Source organism: Sarcophilus harrisii, chromosome 1, assembly GCF_902635505.1.
Source record: "Sarcophilus harrisii chromosome 1, mSarHar1.11, whole genome shotgun sequence".
NCBI classification, from domain to species: domain Eukaryota; kingdom Metazoa; phylum Chordata; class Mammalia; order Dasyuromorphia; family Dasyuridae; genus Sarcophilus; species Sarcophilus harrisii.
In genome coordinates this window covers 19,633,050-19,651,981 of record NC_045426.1, presented here as the reverse complement: position 1 = coordinate 19,651,981, position 18,932 = coordinate 19,633,050, and positions in this window count along the sequence as shown.

The following is an 18,932-nucleotide window of genomic DNA, read 5'->3' as shown; positions in this document are numbered from 1 at the left end:
CAAGAAGTTTCTGTCATAAGAAGGGAAGACAATACATAAAGGGACTCTAGAAAGGGAAGAGGGGAGGAGGAAGAAGTAACGGCCCCCCATAGATCTCATGAAATGGTGATCCATGACAGGCAGAAAAGAGGACTACAGGATGGAAGCATCTCCAGGGTGAGAATGCTCCTGACCAGGAGGCAGACAAGTAGCTAGCATTTAAATAGTGCTTCAAGGTTTGCAAATCATTTTATATATTGCCTCATTTCACTCTCAAAATAACTCTGTGAGATGATACCTATTTTGCAGATGGAGAAACTCAGGCTGACAGAGGTTAATTCACTTGCCCTAGGTTGTATGATTCCTAAAAGTCTGTGGTAAGTAAGCAATGCCTTGATATTGTGCCTCATACAGAAAACACATTGGGACAAATCAAAAAAAAAAATTAGATTGGTTAGAAATTGAGGGGGAAAGTGATTGAAAGATAAGTGACTAGAAAATGCAGCATTGGTGACCTGACCTAAGTTCTGATGGTCCTAACCTGGCTAAACATTAAGCCCAGCATTGTAGCTGCAGCCACAGTGTCTATTCATCCTGATCATCACTTCTGCTTGGATTTCTATCTCTAAAGAAAAGTCTATGGGAAAAAAAAAACAGTGATGAACAATAAAAGACATGTGAGTCTCTGCAGAGTAAAGGACGAAGGCAGAATTTCTCTAGGAATTTAAGGGAATGGATTAAAATGAAAGAAAAGGAAGAGTTTTCACTTAGACATTGAGAAAACAATGTTCCAAATCAAGGAGGCTGACCAGGAAGTACATCGGTCTTCCAAGGGAAATTCTTTGTAGTGTTGGTTCACCAACCAAAGCAGCCCCTTGGAGGAAAACTGGACAGGTAAGAGAGATTTTTGACGGGGTCAAAGAGGAGTTTCTCCCATCTGTGTTCAACGGCTGAATGAATGAATGATATCAGAGAAACTACTTGTCCAATAGCAATATTATTACCGTTTTATAAATAATCACCAGCATGTAGAGAGAACATTAAAGTCTATGAAATATCGTCTCATTTGTGCCTCACAACAGTCCAGGAAGAAAAGAACTATGGGTCTTTTTTTGTTTCTGGACTTATGATTTCATTGGTATATGGATCTTCTGTGAATGAAACTCCCTTCACAAACATAAATATGGGTACCTTCTGGGCTCCTTATAATACTAGAGAATTGCAGTTGGGACACTAGAAAATTGTTCATAAGAATCTGTCAAAACCTAAATCAACTGTTCTTTTGTGTTGTGGACCCATTTGGCAGTCTGGTGAAGCTTAGGGACCCTTCTCAGAATAATGATCTATTGCCTAAAGTCTTCATTGAAAGATGGGTTCAATTTCAGTTAGAGGCTAGTAAAATTGAAAATGCAATTTTCCCCCAATCCAAGTTCTTGAACTCCCTGAAATCCATCCAAGGGCTCCTTGTTGGTCAACAGACTCCTCTAGATGTAGCTATGGATAGGAAACCTGGCATTCTATTTCCCCAGTCACAAACCTTATCCATAAACCTAAGAGAACCATAATTGTGCCTGAATTTCCCAAGATGACTGACCAAACTTGGTAAATTAACTGTAAGCTGATTCATATGTACCCCTCATTACAAGAATGCTGTCACTAATGCTCTCATAGAACAAAATGGGTTATCTTCCAAACATATATTGAAAGCCCTCATTGCAAAAGTTCTTGATAAGTTCTGCTACAGGATATGGTCTGAGATCTAATTAATGTCTTTGATTGGGAAAGGAAGAAGGTCTCATTCAGGTCCTCTGATATCCACTCAAAAGAGTTCCATGAGCTTCACCAAAGCAGCTTTTCCTTCTTTTCCTTCACTTCTGGGGGTCTACAACAAAACCATGGCACAAAGCAAGAACAAACTTCTCGCAGTCTGGGCAGCTAAGGGCTAAAGGGGAAATGGTGTTATTTCATTAAAAGAAATCAAAACCTAGCTGATACAGGTCACTAAAGAAGAAGACAGATTTTGAGGATCATAAAACATGATGTTGAGAAATCCATTGGTGTCTTAGCTAAGTTTGTTTATCGGGGATAATGGCAGCTGAAGTTAAATTTTCTATGAGACCAGAACACTAGCAGGAATGAGTCATATCAAATTGAGCATCCTAGTTACTAAGTTCTCAAATCTTCTGCAGAAATTATTCTGGAGAAAAGCTTCAGGATAAACATAACTCTCGCACTATTAACAATGAATTGTACTTCATGTTTTCCCTATCTGGTAAAAAGAAAAAGTCCCCAGTGCATGAAGTCCTAAATAAAGAAAAAGTTTCAACAGTCAAGAAGGCAAGACAACTAAAGTTTGGGGACAGAAAGGCAGCATCTGCTACCAGTTGTCCAAACAGGGGACATCCAGTCTCCCAATCCGTCTATTTGTGGACAGTAGCTGAAAATTATGGGGCAACCCTGGGTTGCTGTTCCTAGACTGATCCCTGTGTTTTGGTTGTAGATATGAGTGTCCTTAAAGTGGGGAGAGAAGCCGGGCAATTTCTGGAGGAGGGAGAAGGACTGGTGCTTGGTTCTAAGTGATTTTGCCTTTGTCGTATGTGTCTCTAAGGAAATAATGTTCTGGATCATGCTGCAAGTTGCCTGAGATCTTGGGCATTGAGAACAATAAAGAGTTTTGTAGAATCTCAGGATCAGAAAAGTTGTTTAGTCTAATCCATACTGTAGCAAGGAATCTCATTATCTCTTAAACTATTCCAATTTAGAAAAGCTTTCATTGTTAAAGGGTTGAAGAATACTACCTGTACCACAAAGTCAGTAATAGATGCAAATTTCGGTATTGTCTAAATGCTTTCCTATTTCTTCTGGATGTGCCTTTGTAGACTTCCCAGTATCATTGGAAGAGGACTTGTTGGAAAGAACATGATGAAGATGTTTATTACCTTGACATAAGTGACTATCATTGAGTCACCATTTTAGGTAGAAATATTCTTATATTTGTTTTTCATAATTTGTTTTTAATATTAAAATAAGCATTGTGAAGGATAAGTTGGTAAACTATAGGTTTATATGATTAAACAACATATGAGACATCAGACAAGCAGACTACAGAGGGAAAAATTTGGAAAACAACTTCATTAAACATTAGTTTATGTCATCAGGCATCAGTTGAATTAAGGGGTAAATAAATTAAGTCATTGACAATCAATCACAATTTGGATACAACCGACCAACGCCCATTGCTAGATCTACAAGAAACATGACAGAGACCCTAATCCTCTGCTTATCTTTGGGTAGTGAACAAGGGACATGCACTGGACGCTCAAGCTTAGCCATGTTCACTTGAGTAACATGCTGATTGACTGAGCAAGATGTTCTGATTTGCCACCTTAGAAGGAGACCCATGGCCTTTGATTGAGCAGAGAGGTAACCTTGTCACTGAGTACATGATTTCTGAGAAGCTCCAAGAAATCAAATGGTGGTTTGTTCACAGGGGGATTCATGTTAATAATGCTAAATAGAGAAGGTGGGCAGCTGGATGGAACAGTGGTTAGAGCACTGGGCTTAGAATCAGGAAAATTGATCTTCCCAAGTTCAAATCTGGCCTCAGGCACTTTCTAGCCATGTGACCCTGTTTGTCTCAGTTCCTCATCTCTAAAATCAGCTGGTGTAGGAAATGACAAACACTCTACTATCTTTTCCAAGAAAACCCTAAATAGAGTTACGAAGAGTTGGACGCTATTGAAATGACTCAACCACAAAAAGAATAAAATAGAGAGTAGCAGCTAATGTTTACATATGATTAATAAAGTTTGGTTGTTAGTATTATGATGTTTGTCTAATTAATGATCCCAATGTATGCACTAATATAATAATAGTAAATCGGTTATGTACATGTGGTCTACAGTTCATCCAGTCATACAGCTGTGGGGGGGTGATGTGTCCAGATCTTAGATGTGCTGATGTGGCAACCACAGACCAAAACTTCAGTAGATGTGCACTTGATCTCATCACTGTGTCTCATCCCTCTATAAACAGACTACAACCCTTCAACTTCTATTTCTGTGTTAAACTCACCTATGTTTTCCCATAAGTCCTCCGTGAAAGGTCTCCCCAATGTCCTGAAGGAAGGCCTGCCTCTTATTACTTTAATATTCTGGGAATCCTACTAGAGAGCTAAAGCTGTCCCTTCTGTTGCCCTTAATTCTTTCTAGTCCATCAGCCCACCTCTGTTTCTGGACACACGGATCCTTGATAAAATTTACACTTCTATACATTTCATTATTAGCAAGATGTTACAACTTATTTCTGCTCTCCATGCATCTTTCCATTGCCCTGTGGGTCACCCGCCATATCAGAAGGTTGGAGAAAATGGTCTTCCATGCTTTGCCTACATCACTTGGAGTATTTTGATACTAAAGAAATGGGCTTTTAAAAAAAGAAAGAAAGAAAGAAATGAGCCTCTCCAGCATCAACAGCAGTGACCAGACAGCCAGGATTTTATAGGACAATTCTGATTTCCAAAAAAAAAAAAAAAAAAAAAAAAAGAATGTCCTTTGACCATGGCTTTGTGAAAGTAATATTCTTTGTCAGACCATATATTCTGATTTATGGTTAACAAGATAGGGTCACCCTTAGCATTAGGAGCATGGGAAAAACAAGGCTGCTTTGTGCTAGGTCTTTAATAAGGTCAGAAGATCATAGATTTTAGAGTTGGAAGGAACCTTAGAGGTCATTTAATCCAATTCCCTCATTTTACAGATGATGAAACTATGGCCTAGAGAAATTAAATAATTCAGTCAAGTCTTTACAGCAAAGGAAAAGGACTTGGTGCTGGGAGATACATTTCATCTTATTTTATTTTTATAAATTTTTATCACAAACTTGGCAATCATCAACAAATATGAACTTTTCCATAAACAAAGGACAATAAGATTATGTATAGAATTACAAATCTCTATTATGTTATGCTACATAATCATTTTGCATGAGTACATTTGTTGTTCTTTTTTCTTCCTTGTATCTCTAGCATCTAGTACCTCGTGTGGCTTGTTTTGTTTAATAATATTTAATAATGTTTAATCATTTGTTAATGATGTTTAAGATGTTTAATAAATGATTTTAATTGTTTGATGCATCTTGATTATACAGATAAAGCACGATGGAGACTAATTCTTTGGCAGGCCACTGACAACACACAATACTTATTTAAAGTTTTTGGAGTTGGAGCTAAAGTTGGAAGGTATCTACGAGGCGGTCGAGTCTTATTTTGTAGATGAGGACATTGAGAACCAGAATGAGTTTGCATGAGAATACATAGGGAATATGTGGTAGATTCGAACTCAAGTCTTCCTATGACTCACTTCCTGACCTCTCTGGTTAGCATGTTTTGCCAAGATGGCAGCAGTAAAAGGCGCTTGGTTGTATAATGTGCAAGCAGGGATGGATTACTGGAAATGGGTGGAGACGAGAGATGAGAGAGCAGAAAGGTGGAGGAGTGGGGAATGGCACAGCGGTTCCATCAGAATAAAGCAATATCTCCCCACTTTTTCCATATGGAGCCAACCTTCTGCTAAGACACCAGATTTCTCATATTCGTCCCGTTCTGAGAAATGGACTTGGAATACAAACAAGCCTATGCCAGTGGGAACTCAGACTTGCTGTTTTTCTAAGTCAGAGTCATATATTCTGCTTTCCGCTCCTTCCCAGGATTTCACAGAAGCTAAGAGTCAAAAGAGATTTCTAGTCCAACCCTGCACACAAAAGGGGTCCCCATTGTGACATACATGACAAGTGATCACCCACCCTTTGTTTGCAGACTTCCAAGGAGGTAGAAATCTTCCTCATCTTCCTTTTCCTTTCTCCACTCCCTTCCCCAAGCTACCCACAGCCTCCCAGGTTTTCTTCCTTTATTCTACAATTCAATTATCATCATTATTCTGAAAGTCTTCCTGACTCAGAATCTTCTTATTTCAAGGCTCAACTCATCATCAATTGCTCCCATCTTCCCAAACCTTTCTCTGATCCATCTTCACTATTAAAACTTACTTCATTGAATGGATGCCCATCAATTGAAGAATGGCTGAGTAAATTATGGTCTATGAATGTTATGGAATATTATTGTTCTGTAAAAAATGGATGAATACAGAGAGGCTTGGAGAGACTTACATGAATTGATGCTGAGTGAAATGAGCAGAACCAGGAGATCATTGTACACTTCAACAACAATATTGTATAAGGATCAATTTTGATGGACCTGGCTATCTTCGGTAATGAGAGGATTCAATTCAGTTCCAGTTGATCTGTAATGAACAGAATCATCTACACCCAGCGAAAGAACACAGGGAAATGAATGTGGACTGCTTGCATTTTTATTTTTTTCCCAGGTTATTTTTTTACCTTTCTAAATCCAATTTTTCTTGTGCAACAAGAGAACTGTATGGATGTGTACATATATATTGTATTTAACATATACTTTAACGTGTTTAACATGTATGAGACTACCTGCCATCTAGGAGAGGGGATGGAGGGAAGGAGGAGAAAAGTTGGAGCAGAAGTGATTGCAAGGGTCGATGTTCAAAAATTACTCATGTATATGTTCTGTCAATAAAAAGCTATAATAAAAAAACTTACTTCATCCTCAAATTATTTTGTATTATACTTTTCTATATACATTTCACATTCTTTGTTGTGGAAGGTAAGCTCCTTGAGGGCAGAAACTATTTTCTTTCGGGCTTTTGTCTTCCCAATGCCCTGGATAAGGCTTGCTAAATTCAAAGGCTTTTTCAAAGACCATTTTTCCCCATCTGGGTACACTTCTACCCACTGTAACAGCAATGGTAATGATAACAACTTACAAGTCAATAGCATGCTAAAAGTTTTACAGATTGCATTACAAACATTACATTTTTGAGGCAGGGAGTTTGGGATTTCCCCATTGCACAGGCAAGGAAATTGAGGCTGCAAGATACAAGTGGGGAAAGCATCTCTTCTGGAATCAGAGAAGCTGCACCGTTTTTAACTACCTCTGATGTTTAATACTGATGTCATCTTGTGCAAGGCCATTAAACTTTGGGGGCCTCAGTTTCCTAATCTATAAAGTGATGTTGGATGAGATACATCCTTTCAGTCTAAACTAGGAGGTTTAGAGAAGATATTTTAAAAACATAAGATTAGAAGAGCATAGATTTTTAACATTGAGATCTTAGAAGCCATTGAGTTCAACCCTTTCATTTGACAGATAATGAAACTGAAAGTACACAAGTAACAAATATCCAAATTGGTTCTGAATCCAGTGGTTTTTAACTTCAAGGATAGCCCTCCATCCATTATTACACTCTACCCACTACACCATCCTTAAGAGAGACAGTTGGTCTGGTGGCTACGGAGCTGGCCTTGGTGCTGATACCATGCGACCCAGGGCAATCACTTAACTCCATAGTGACTCCAGGCAAACCCTCCAAGTTCCTGCTGAGTCCCCTGTAGAGTAAAATGACTGGCCTGGGTCAAAAATCAACTTATACATGGGTCCCAAGCTGAGGAGCTGACTAGTTTCAGAGCAGAACAGGTCTTCAAGGCCAACAGTCTTTGTAGGTACAGGCTGCGACAGTCCCAGTGACAGATAGAGCCATCCAAATGAAGTCCTACATTACGAAGGAGATGGCCGCCATCCAGTATTTGTTTGGTGCGTGTCAGCCAAGGACAGAAATGTGATTTGACTGCAACTATTTCCAATAATTCTAGAGCCAAGTCAGTATATATGAGAGAGCATCTTTCTCAAAAACCTGTTGTCCATGTTTTAAACTTTATGGGGCCAGGTAGAACAGCGCAGGGACTGCCAGGGAAGAAGGCAAATGGTCGGGTTGCCATGTTATAGAGGGAATCCATCACTGAGCCCTTTGCCTGGGACAAGGGGAATGAGTGATGGCGATAAAGATCTGATCACTGAGAAATAGCTGAGCCAGACAAAAGCTCTGCACTCGACATTGTATTTCATCTCAGAGAAAAGAATCCAGAGAAGGCTATGGGCTAGCAGAAAGAAGTCTGACCTGGGAGCCAGGAGCCCACTGACCAGATAGATGGATGGGTGTGGGAGACTGAACTCTCTGCCTCAATTTCCTAATCTGTAAAATAGATAATAACATTTGAATTATTTCCTCATGGGAATGTTTTAAAGCAAGTGTTCTATGAACTGGAAAGCAATATATAATTTCAAATCAATTCAATAATCCTTCATTAAGTGCTTACTGTGTTCAAGGCACTGTTTTGAGACCTAGGAATACAAAGACAAATACAGTCATAGATCATAGTCAATCATTCAGTCAGCCAACACAAGTTTATTAAATGTTTACTGTGTGTTAGATATGCTGTCAAATACTGGGCACACACAAAAAGGCCAACAGTTCCAACAGACTTGTGATGGAAAAGAGCCATCGTCATCCAGAGACAGGACTATGGGGACTGAATGTGGATCACAGCACAGTTATTTTCACCTTTTTTTGTTTTGGTTATTGTTTGCATGCTTGTTTTTTTCTTTTGTCTGTCCTTTTTGATCTGATTTTTCTTCTGCAGCATGATAAATGTGGAAATGTGTATAGAAAAATTGCCCATGTTTAACCTGTATTGGATTACTTGTTGTCTAGCAGACAGGAGAAGAAATGAAGGAGGGAGAAAAATTTGGAACATAAGCTTTAGTAAAGGTGAATGCTGAAAACTATTCTTGCATGTATTTTGAAAAGTAAAAACTATTTTTAAAAGGCCAAAATTCATTCCCTGACCTCAAAGAATCCACATTCAAGTGGGGAAGATAACATGCAAAACATTTTACCTAATACAAATAGATAGAGATAGATAGGTAGGTAGGTAGGTAGATAGGCAGAAAGAAAGAAGGAAAGAAGGAAGGAAGGAGGAAGGGAAGAAGGGAAGAAAGAAAGAAAGAAAGAAAGAAAGAAAGAAAGAAAGAAAGAAAGAAAGAAAGAAAGAAAGAAAGAAAGAAAGAAAGAAAGAAAGAAAGAAAGAAAGAAAGAAAGAAAGGAAGGAGGGAAGGAGGGAAGGAGGGAGGTAAGGAGGGAAGAAAGAAAGAAGGGAAGAAAGAAAAAAGAAAGAAAGAAGGAAGGAAGGAAGGAAGGAAGGAAGAGAGAAAGATAGGTGATAGAGGATAGATAGATAGATAGATAGATTAAATGAAGGTAATCCTAGAAGGAGGCATGATAAAGATGTAAGCAACTTCAGAGGCACCTGATCCTCAGGGTATCCATCCATCCCCAAGCAAACATTTGTAAAGAAATGGACATTAGGAAAAGGGCAGAAAAGGCTGAATTTGGAATCCGATCATAAATCTAAATCTAGGAAGGAGGTTGTCCAGTCCAACCCCCTCCTTTTATAGCCAAGGAATTGAGTTCTAGAAAACTTAATAACTAGGCCAATAGTAGGCAAAGCATCAGAATTGGAATTGGAACTCAGATTCTCTGTCTCTACAGCATAACTGGTTCTATGTACCAACCACACTGTTTCCTGTAAGCCTCAGTCTATGGAATAATGGAGGATAGGCAAGTGTACAAATAATTATGACAAATTTAGTGCGAGAAGTTATATTCAGGTTCTTAGAATCTGCTTGGATTCCTATTTTTTTAAATCTATTTTTTCAAGATCTTTTGTTTTTATGTAATCTTCATTTCTATAAATCTCTCTCTCTTTCCCGGGCAGTCATCCTTCATAATAAAGAATTTAAAGAGACAAAAGAAAAAGTTCAGGAAAATGAATCAACATATCGACCAGGTTGGCCAACATGCATAGAGTTTCATATCTGTCCCCCCAATTCTCTCAAGGAGGAAGAGAGTTACATTTTCTCCTTTGGGGTTCCCATTCTGTTGTTCACAAGCCCTCGTTTTCTCTCTGAATAGCTTTCTTGTGACCAGTTAGAATTAATTCCATCATATCAAAATATTAGGAAAAAACAGGGAATGGGAGTGTTCAGGGGAGCCCTTTGATCTGCCAGATCGGGCTCCCTCCCTCATGGTCGGGTGTGTGTACACGTAGTTGTTGCTTTATATGTCCAGCATTCAGTACCATGCCTGGCACACAGTAGGTATTTAATAAATGCTTATCGTGCTTACCCCTATTATGAGCCAAAGTAGAAGATGCTGCTATTTGGAGGCATTAGCCTGGAACTGGAGCAGGTGGGATATGCTATCATGTCCATTACCACAAGAAGCACCCGGTGGGTGGTTGACTCACCTGAACAAATGGCTTCCTGATTCCTCGGAGAATATTTGTGCCGTCAGCATAAACCAGAAAGCAGGGAGAGGCTTCCAAGTGGAGACATTTGGGATTGGAACTGGTGGCTCTGAACATGGAGCGAGCCTTTCTCTGCTCTCCATCTGGGAAGACCTGAAGGACTCCCCTCTCATTAGAGTGTAAGCTTCTTGAAGACAGAGACTGTTTGGGGGTGTTTTCCCCCAAATATCTTTGCATCCATAGCCCCTCATTCAGGGCCTGCACTTAGGAAGGACTTAATAGACTGGGTTCCTATTCTACTGTTCACAAGCCGTCGTTTTCCCATTAATCAATAAGTGAATTGAATTAAATTGTTTGGAATTGCAAACTGCAAATATAGACAGGATTTGCTCCAGCAAAAGGGAGAGCAGCAGGGACAGCTAGGTGGTGCAGTGGATAGAGCACCAGCCCTAAAGTCAAGAGGACCTGAGTTCAAATCTGACCTCAGACACTTACATTTCCTGGCTGTGTGACCCTGGGCAAGTCCCTTAACCCTAATTGCCTCAGCAATAAATTAAATTAAAAAGGGCAAGCAGCACCACCTGTTGGAGAAGTGAAAGAGAGAAATAATGTAAAGGAGATCAGTAAACAGAGGAATCTGGGGGGATCCACCAGCTGGGAGCCTGTCACTATTTACTGACAGCGAGGTGGGACAGAGAGCGCTGACTTTGTAGACAGGAGGATGTGAATGCAAATCCTGCCTCAGACCCTCGCTGGTTGTAACACCCTGAGCAACTGGCCTAACTTCTCTGCCTGGAAATGGCGCTAGCTCTCACCACCCAGGGTTGTTAGGAGGCAAAGTCAAATATTTATCAAGTGCTCTGTAAACACTCAAGTGCTACGTAGTCATCGAGTGATCGTCATGGTAATAACTTTTCCCAGCTCTAGAAATTCAATGCCATCAAGGAGCATTTCTCAAGCCCTTTTTGTGTTCCAGGAGCTGGAGGGGCAAAAATGAAAAAATACTGGTCCCCGCCCTCAGGGAGCTTATATTTTTTAAGGGATAACTGCACATTTCCCCACTTTATTCCTTTCTGGAGCCCAATTCCCACAGACAACACGTCCACATCCCAAAGTGATCCCTGCTGGTTTTCTCTGACAGCCACAAGTCTTCCTCCGGCTTATGAGTGTCTCTGAGTGAGGGTAGTTGGCGGTAATCCCAAGACTGGTTTTCTGGGTATGGCAACAAGTCAGAGGGCAGAAAGTTCCCACAGACACCCAAAGCCTTTGTGTCATTTAATTCCTGTTAGCTCTTAGCTCCCATATCTGTATCTGGAATGGGCCCCAGTGGCTATCCGGGCCAATGAGCTGAGTAAACTGAGGCCCTGATAGGGTGAAGACAGTAAATAACTTTTCCAGGGTGGCCTTTATAATTCAATTCAAGTCAACAAACATTTAAGTCACATAAGAACTTCTGCTTTAAGGACTTCAGAAATAATATTTTTTTAATTTGTGTTGAGAATTCTGGGTGTGAAAACTCCCTGCACCATTATAGATCTATTCTTATTAATAACTGTTTGTTATTAGTGCTAATTATTAATAATGATTCGTGATTATACCATGTCTAACATTCATTGGCTCATTTGATTTTGGCAACAACCTTCTGTAATAGGTCATCTTATCTTCATTTTACAGAGGAGGAAACTGAGGCTGAGAGAAATTAAGTGACTGACCCATGGTCTTGCAGCTGGGAAGTACCTGAAGCACTTTGGAACTCATGTCTTAAAGGATTCCCCAATACAACAAAATGGTCGTTGTCGATGATGTTTGTCCTCCGTTCTCCAGAAGGACCATGACCTCAGGGAGGTGTCACTGAGACATGCAAGTGAATTGGATTGAAGGGAGGAAGGCTTCGCAAGGTCACCCGCCTCACTTTCCCCTCCAGAGCCATCTGGGTCCAGTGGCCAGATAAAGATATAGGATGATTGGAGATCAACAAACTGTAACTTAGAGTTTTTGAAATCGCACAGAAATGGGATGTGAACCAGTCCTCTCCAACTGGGGAGATTTGAGATATAATCCTGCCTCCAACACTACTCCCTGCTCTGTGACCCCAGGAGAGTCCCTTACCCTCTCATTGCTCTAGCAGCCCTCTAGGACTTTTGGAAGAAAGAGTTTCCTCCTTGGGAATTCTCCAAACTAGTGAAATCATAAATTTAGACCCTCCAAAAAGAGATGGTATCATATTAATAACAATAACAAAATTATCTTCATTTTCCCCATGGGGTGAGAATTCTGTCTGAAATGGTTTTCAAGCAGGGTCCTTAGTGACGATCGAAATTTATCTTCAAACTTAATAAAGACCAATTAACTGCACTAATTTATCTATTAGCTTCCCCTAGAATGTGCTTCCCGGTTCTAATTAGAGAATTGTGATTAAACCAAGGATACAAAGCCATTCCCCAACTAGTTCCCCGCCAAGAACACTAGGCTCCCTCCTCGGGCCCCCTCCTGGAAGAGGATGAGCACAGAAACTCTAGGAACTATCTCTCCTTTTCCTTCATAGACCTTGAAACAGAAAGAGAGGGAGTGTGTTGGCAGTGGAGCTTCAACAGCCCAAAGAGACATAGGACAAAAGTGTGAATTTAGGGTTAGGTCCCAAATTCAAACTCTACCACAGCTACATGGGTGACCTTGAGTGAGTCATCTTTCTTTTCTAACTCTCAGTTTCCCCATCAATAAAATGAGGGGATTGAGCAAGATGGCCTCTGAGGTCCCTGCCATTATAGAGCTAAACTACCCCCCATGAGCCCCCTTCTTACTCTCTGTCATTCACAAAGGATGAATACTTAGAGATGATGCTGTGCTCTGTCCCCTCTCCCTATATCTGAATTCCCATCCTGCCCCACATGGGGCACATACATCGGAGTATGACTTTATACAGTACAGTTCCAGAGGCTCCATTTTTTCCTTCTGCCTCTCTGGCTGCCAGTGTTGCCTGTATCCTCTCCAATCTGCCCCCCATTCTTCTCCCATGATGAGGAGGGGTCCCACTCTGCTCTTGCAGCCTCTTTTTGCTTAGAAAGCTGGGAGTCTGACTTCAGCTACTTCTGTCACCTAGAGATGCTCCCAGGAAAAGGCTCAGGCCCATCTTGACCTGCTGATCCTGCGCTCAGGACCAGCAGCTTCTCCGTCACCCCATCTCTCTCTGTCTTTGCAGCTCCCCTCCAATTATGCTCATAAACTTAATGTTGGGAGGCATCTCCTGTTAATTGGATCATTAATCAAATAATCTCATTTTACAGATGAGCAAATTAAGGCATGGGAATCAATCAAATAAACAAACAAGTCAATAAATCAGAGATCATTGCTGTGGGAAAAGCAAATCAGCAAGCATTTATTTGTTGTCAGTCATTTTATTCATGTCCCCATTTAGGGGTTTTCTTGGCAAAGATACCGAAGAAGTTTGCCACTTCCTTCTCCAGCTCATTTTACATATGGGGAAACTGAGGCAGAGTTAAGTGACTTGTCCAGGGTGAGAGTAAGTGTCTGAGGTCATGAAGATGAGTCCTCGCGATTCCAAGCCTAGTGCTTTAACCGCTGCACCGCCTAGCTATCTTCCAAGGATTTTAAAGTACCTACAATGTGCCAGGCACTGTGCTAAGCATTGAGAGTACAGCAAAAGGCAAAAGCACATGGATTCTTCATCTCTTTCTTTGATCTCTTGGAAATTCAGATTTAGTAAAACATAGATCCTTGAGGGGGGAAATGAGAGGAATGGGCAAATTCAGTCTGTTCATTTTGATTTTATTTATGAGGTAATGTGAGACATGGCCACTGTTGGGATTCAGCCCACCTAAAAATACTTATTCATTAGAAAGATTTCTTTGTTTTTCTTTCTGAACTTCTTTTCTATTCTTTCATTTTAGAAGTCACGATGGCCCTCTTTTTTTGGCATTGCTCTGCTAAGGATTTTCTCCCCTCCACTCCCATTAAAGAAAGAAAGAAATCAGAAACAGAAAGAAAACAGAAAGAAAGAAACAGAGGAAAGTTTTGAAAATAATGTGTAGAATGTGTTACATACTTTAAAAAAAAAGCAGAGTATGAAATGGAGATTAGAACTGAATTAGTAGGAATCATTACTTAAAATTGGGAGCTAGAAAGATCTTAGAAAGCTTCTGTATGTTTTTAATGCTTCACTGACTTTCCTTCTTTCTAGGTTGTTTTTTTCTTTATCTTTCTTTTTTCTTTTCTTTTTCTTTTCTTTTTTCTTTTTTCTTTTTCTTTTTCTTTTTCTTTTTCTTTTTTTTTTTTTTTTTTTTTTTTTTTTTTTTTTTTTTTTTTTTTTTTTTTTTTTTTTTTTTTTTTTTTTTTTTTTTTTGGCAATTCTAACTCCAAGTTCCTCTTTCCCTCCTTTTCCCCTTCACCTCAAAATTACCAGGTGGTCCTTCTTCCTTCCCTCCACCACATTTCAGGCAGCCATATCCTTGGCAAGCTCTCCCCAGATCTGGCCCTACTCCAGCCTCCTTCCCCAGTCCGGCAAGCTGTGGACTTTCCAGCTATGGTGTATTAGGGTCTTGGGTCTCTCGTCTAGACCTTGGTCCTAGGGTCTCTCCCTACCTCAGCTGAATGTATCTTGAAACACTGGGGTGAATATTCATTTCAGGTTACCTGTCCCAGCCTCTTTTCTGTGAAGCTGGGCCTAGGTCCTAGAATCCCTAGCTATGGCACTGATTCCAGAATGGTGGAGGAGGAGGAGGCCACAGTCAACCCAATAATTCAGGAAAGACTTCATGGAGGAGATGGGACGCAAGTGAAAAAGATTAGTATTTTCTATCTCTGGTTTCTCTGTTTTATTTCACTTGGAAGGAAACTAATTTATCTTGTACCAGCTGGGGAAACTGGTACCTGAGAAGCAAGACAAGCCAAGTGTGAATCATTGTGAAATTATTTTCAATTTGGTTCAGATTTCCAAAAGAACATTTACTTTCAAGCCGCCGGGATGTTTCACACCTGAAGATGTGGTAGATAAATGGGGGGCCCCTCTCCCCATCAGGAGAAGTGTCTAAGTTTGTTGTCAGCAATTGTTAGAACTGCAAGGTGCTTGGAGATCCCCCGCCCAGCACGTGATTCTGCAGGTAAGCTGCACCAAGGGCTAGGAATTGGACCCAAGTTAAGAATTCAGGGGACAGTGTCTGGTTCTTTGTAATTAAAATATTTACCGCTTTTTGAATCTCATTTATTTTGGAACTTATCCATTCAAACTGCCAGGCTCACTTAGGCAGAATTTCTTTTCATAGTAAAAAGAAAAGATTTCCTTCTCTTGAGTCGGAGAAACTGGGTTGAAATCTCACATCTCTGGTAATAAAAGGGAGCAAACATTAAGTGCCTACTATGTGCCAGGCACAGGGCTAATAAGCACTTTATGCATATTATTTCATTTGAAATATTTCATGCTTGAATCAAAAGAGCCAGTTGAGCACAGTGGAGAGTGGAAGGGAGTATATGCTGACAAAAGAGCCAGTCCCTGGCACATAGTAGGCAGACATCTATTTGGTAAAAACAGACAATGGGCAGCAAGCATTCAGTAAACACCTACTATATTCCAAGAGCTTTGTTGGTAGGTGGATTGGAGTAGGATCATGAGTCTCAAACAATACAATGGAAAGAATCTCTGGGATTTCTGAGCCGCCACCACTGAGCTGGACTCACGATTTTTCAAAGGAAAGTTAATCAAACTTGGAAACAAATGAAAGGCAAATAAATGTTTGTTTGGTGCCTGGTTACCTCCTAAGGCCAGTTTATTATGTTGTTTTTGAACTTGGAAACCCATGAAACACTTTATTTTTTCCCTTAACAAGCCTTTGCTGCCCTCTCTCACCCCAACAGCTGTATTTTGGGGTGACTTTGTGATGGGTGGATCATGGATACAGCCAAGAAGGGATGTTCCTTGTTCTAGAGTCCCCCACCAAGACGCAGAACCCAGTGATTTGGGGGTGTTCCCTGAGCCGTGGTGGCCCCCACACTGAACTGCAAATAAAACTGCCCCGAACTCAGACGTTTCGGTGTTGTTTGAGTTGCCAGGAGGTGCATGGCTACAGGAGTCGGAGCCGCAGGGGTTAATTTTCACACCAATGTCAGCATCCCTGATAGGAAGCATCCTGATTACTAACCTCCCATGTGGCTTTTCTTACTCTTTGGCTACCATTTTGAATCTTCTCAAATCACAGTGTTCCCTGATTGATGGCCGTGTCATATCCCTGGGAGAAGATTGGGGTTAAGTAGGGGGTCTGACATGAAGATGGAATGAGATAATGGAAGCATAAACCTCTGAAAAGAAGCCATTCCGAGGCTTAGAAAAGTTCTTGGGAAAGTTACTGACAAAATCAGGCTGGTAAACTTTGCGAGACTCTTTGACTTTCTGATCCCTTTGAGGGGAGAAGTCTCAGTGGGTCTCTCTGTACCAAGCATGAATTCTCATTTCGATGCAGGCTGGTTGATGTGCGCCGCTCCCCATGTGTCCAATTGGAGGCAGAAACCTAAATGTATCTCTTTATTTCACAAGCAGATGGCAAGCCGTGCTTTCCGTGGCCCATGGAAATAGCTGAACCCTCTCGGACTTCGTCCTGCTGTGCCTTGTTGGCAGGAGTCAGACGCCTTGTGGAGAGGCTGCCCCGGCCAAGTCACCTGAGAGAGGGCTTCTCTGGCCAGAACTTGGAGGAAGAGGTCAATGACCCAGCATCCTCTTTTCCGGGCAAACTGCTTAGAATTTACTCAGTATTTTTTTTTTTTTTTAATTTCCAGGCTTGGCTGGATTCTGTCATTATCTTTATTAGTATCGCTACTCCATTTTCTGAGGGGATTTTCATTAACAGTGCCTTTCAATTTTCCGTTTGCAAACGTATTTGACTGTGGTGTGTAAAATTAAAATCCAGGATGCTCAAGGCTCTAATACCATCAGGAAATTTTACACAGAGTTGTAAACCATGAAGGCAAGACCCTGAAGGGCCACATGGCCAAAGAACCGGGAGGGCTATAGATCGACGAGCCACCTGTTCTGAGTCATTTCATGCAAGAGCCAAGAATCTGGCATTTGGCTTCAGATCTTGTGAATGTGTCTCCCCCGGCCATATGGGGCCATCCTTTCTCCAGGCAGTGGTCTGGAGAGGGCCAGGCCATGAGGGGTTAGCTTTGTTGAAGTCTTTGCAACTTAAGAACCAAGGCTCTGCTTCTTGAGCAAAGCCCTGACTTCTGAAGGAAGTACCTGGCCATCCCTTTCATAAGCTCAGGCAGTCTGACCGGCTCTATCTCCTGCTTCCATACTCCCTTGTCTGGCCTTGGAAGAAGGAAAGGGAGGAAGGAAGAAGAAAAGAAAAAGTCAGCAGGAAGCATTTAACAAGTGAAATCAGGCGCTCTGCTAAGCACTGCAATTACAAAAGAAAGAGTAATCAGTCCCTTCTCTCAAAGGATTTATATTCTGATAGGGGGATAAGATGTAAATAAATACAAGATTCAGGCAGAGAAGTCAGAGGGTAATCCCATAGGGTAAGGTAGTTGCAGAGTAGGGGGTGAGAGAGGGGAGAAGGACAGGAAAAAGGTAGACTTGGGCTTTATCTTGAAGGAGCTCAGAGAACCAATAGATAAAGGGTAGGAGATGGAGTGCCATTACAGGAACAGCAAAATGGTCGGTTCCAATGGATCATGGGAAAGGAATCAAGTAAAGAAGACCTAATGGACAGGAAGGAACCAGACCTTTAAAAGTCAGAGTGTTGAGGTCAGGAACCAAATGTTGAGGTGTAGACCACATGTTGAGGTCCACATTTGGGGTACCTAAATGAAATTAGGGTTTCGTTAAGGTCTAGTGGCAGGTTTGGGGTACAGGGAGTCAAACAGAGTTCCCCTGCAACCCCCTTGGATTCGGCGCAAGGATACAGCTGTATTTGAGGTCTAGTAGCGGTGCAGAATTCCCAATAAAAGCATTTATTGGCCCAGAGAGCTAGATTAATAAAAGAGGTTTATTACTGAGTTTAGAAGTAGGAGATAGGTGAAGGCAGAGATAAGGAGGGCACTGGACAGAGGGTCCAGTGGACAGAGGGTCCTCACATGGCGACCATGTTTGGAATCTCTGCAAAGAGGGGTTCCCAGTGTGGTCCTTTTAAGTCGGAGACTTAGCTCCAGGGACTTTGGGGTGTAGCCCCAGAGTTGGCTCAGATCCGGGTGGGGCTGGGACAGGTCCGGACCTTCTATTGGAATTCAAAGGGACCAGGATTTGTGAGTCAAAGGGTAATTTACATTAGCTAGGAGGGGTTGGGAATCAAAGATTGGAATCTTTCCCACATCAAGAGGACTTTGCAGGAGTAATGGGGAGTCCCTGGAGTTTATTGAGTAGGGGATGGTGTGACACGGTAAGACCTATGTTTTAGGAAGATCTCTTGGGTAGCTGAGGGGAAGCTTTGTTGGAGTGGGGAGCAGGGAGACTACTTACAGAGCCATTGCAATAATCCAGATGAGAGGGGATTAAGACCAGCACAGGGGCAGTGAACCTGTGAATGCTGAATAAGGGGACTTGTGGGGAAGAAGAAAGAGAAAAGGAAAGGGGGATAGAGGAGGATGGAAGAGAGGAGACAGCTTTCAGAGAAATAATTCATACCTTCTCAATGCCTGTCTTAATGTGGACCTTCAGAACAGAATGGTAATGCAGGCAACAACTTTATTAATTTGGGGTCTAGAGAGGACCCAAA